This window comes from Anoplophora glabripennis, unplaced genomic scaffold (assembly GCF_000390285.2).
Source record: "Anoplophora glabripennis isolate ALB-LARVAE unplaced genomic scaffold, Agla_2.0 scaffold715, whole genome shotgun sequence".
In the NCBI taxonomy this organism is placed as follows: domain Eukaryota; kingdom Metazoa; phylum Arthropoda; class Insecta; order Coleoptera; family Cerambycidae; genus Anoplophora; species Anoplophora glabripennis.
Genome location: NW_019416828.1, coordinates 190,243 through 193,213, shown reverse-complemented (window position 1 = coordinate 193,213; position 2,971 = coordinate 190,243).

The following is a 2,971-nucleotide window of genomic DNA, read 5'->3' as shown; positions in this document are numbered from 1 at the left end:
TTTTTCGAGACCGCTAGGTCAATTATTATTATTATTAGGTTAATTTAAAAAGCTTATTTAGTTTAGTTTTGGTATAACTTTCAAGTCAATTTTAGCCATTTATAAAACCAAAAATCGAATATTTCAATTATACTAATTACTTGCAAAAACCTTACTCCGGCTACAAAACCAAACAAAATAATCTTTTGAACATTTGTACTATTAACATATATCGATTAAAAAAAATCGTAATAATGTTTATTGTAAATATAATCTAATCCAAGATATTGTAAAAAGAAAATTTAAATTTGAAGTGAAAATCATAATTTTCTTTCTTTTCTTACTTTTTACTCGCTTTAGACCTTCAATACAATGATTGACCCATATCAAAAAAACATATCTTAAAGTAGAAAATCTGCCGATTATTATGCTTTTTTAGAATTAAAATCTGTTCAGTAGTTTTTGAGAAAAAAAATCCGAAAATTTGTCAATTTCGTAACTTTTTTCACATTAAATTATAAGTATCTCGGAATCGAAGCATTTTTAGAATTTTTGTCAAAAAACAAAAAGTCTTTATTTTGGTCCATTTTTCAATAAAAAACTATCAAAGCCATTCGGTGGGTAATTTTTTTTTACAACTTTTTTTGTTTATAACAATAAACTGACCACGCTGAAAAATATATGTAAATATTATCAGAAAAATACACTAAAATAAAAAAGTTTCATGCTGCAGGTTTTTGTTTTAAAAATTTAGTCGGTTCATGCCTTTTTTTTAGGGGTGAACCTCTCGCCTATTATTATTTATTTGTAGTATTTTTTTTTAATGATTTATTCACATACCTGTGCTTTAGTTTTAACCTATTTTTAATTACTGATACTTTTGGTGTCATATTTCTTTTGTGACTTGTGTAAACATTTATCTTATGTTCTGACATCAATAAATTATTATTATTATTATTATCAGTTAAGGAAATATTTGTGATTTTATGTTACAATGCACATCGAGCGGCGCATCCACCATTTTTTGTATTTAATATTTAATTGGACATAATTACTATGTTAGAACCATACATATTATTAAAATAAGAGCTTAGAAAATCTTGCTGTCTGCTAATGTAATTTTCACTAACAAAATTTGACGAATACACTTTACACATAACACAAAATAGAAAAACAAAACAATATGTTAAAAAAATAATTTAAAAGAAAGAAAACTATCAAATAACATTTTCAATATGGGCACCGCTCCACACACTTCCTAAGATTACGAATGTTATTTGTTTGTTTATGTAAATAAAAATAACTCTTTAATTTTCACCTTTGAGGGCCCGTAACTTGTTAACGAAGGCCCGTATGAAAAAAAATATATGAAGAACTGTTCTTATTTTGGCCTCATCTATTTGTACTCGACTTTTTTGTATCAAGTACCGGGACACCCTTACTTAGAACGATTTTTTGGTAAATTTAACAGCGGAAAACAATTTTTAAGTGTAAAGGATCAGCAAATAAAACAAAATGTTACGCAAACTCTTAAATATATGTACATGTACGTCAGTGTCATTAGAAAAAAGAGAGAAATCCAAAAAGGACAAATATATATTTCCATTAAAAAAAGAAAGAAAGAAGAAGAAAGGCTTGATTTATATCTTCGAAATGCAAGTCATTTGTTTTTTATATATATTTCTTTGCAATTACAAGCACATTTCCTAAATCTTTGGACTTTACCATTTTTTTCCTGGACAGAAATGTAAAAAAAATAAAGGGGAATGTTATGTAAATGACGGTATGCATGAAATACTGAGGATACCTTATATAATTTCAAAAAACCCTGACTTAAATTTCTACTTTATCAAATATTTTCAATAATAACATACCGCAACCTAGGACATATTCACAGGTTGACAAAAAATTGTAACAAACAAAAACTTCCTGTGATCGTACCATAGGCAATATAGCTAATTGCGTAGCTATATTGTCTGTCTTTGCTTTGGTATTGCTCTGTGATGTTTACTCGTATCCATTGTAGCATCTGAGCTGAATACTAGTTAAAGAAGTGGACACGTTCTTGTTTTGTAACCCGATTATCTAACATCTCTGTAGTGTTCTTCGCCCATTCACGGCACTTAGAACACTGTCTTTTGCATTAGAGTTTTTGGTCCTTTCACTGTCTTTTCTCCACCGATTCTGCCTTGCTGGATGCCCTCGGCTGGACCCGCAACATGAGCGATAATTTTGTTGTCTGTAATGCTTTGGATTCATGGTCTGCGGTTGGTTAACGGCGTTACTCTAGCGGTTCTGGTTCTTCACAGCAGCTTTTACACCAGTTGACTCGAAAAGAAGTTACTTAAGGGCGCCATATTCTTGAAATAGTGTTTTCCACATAGACAAATAATTTCAAACAATTAATAACTGAATAATCTAAAGCTTATCAAATAATAGGAATGTTATGTCATGTCATCTGAGTATTTTCAAAGACGCCGCAGTAAAACGAATAAACAGGTGCAAAAAACGATCAAACCATCAAGGTACTGAAATCTACGAAAATATTAACTGTTTTATACAGGGTGGCCAAATGAAAACGAAACAGAGCCATTTTCAGGAACTGCGTCAAGATTGTAGAAAAGCGCTTAGACCCGTCGATTTTAGATTAAAGGGGAACAGAAACTTATGTACAAACAATTAGTAACGGTAAAAATGTCAGTCATTCGAGTTAAGTACGCCAATGGTCTAACTTTAGTATTTCTTGCGTTACATTGGTTTTTGGCGATTTGTTATCACTTTTTTAAAAAAACACAATTGTAAAAAACAGAAATGAATGCTATCACACACAATGAACGTAAAATTAGTGGATTCCAAATTATTTTCTAGTATTATTTGGAAGTGTTGGTTGGTAGTTTATTTAATTGTGTTTTTGAAAATTAAACACTATGGTTTATTCCATTGCGGAAAGGGTAGATATCATTTCGCTTTACTTTATGAACAATAAATGTGC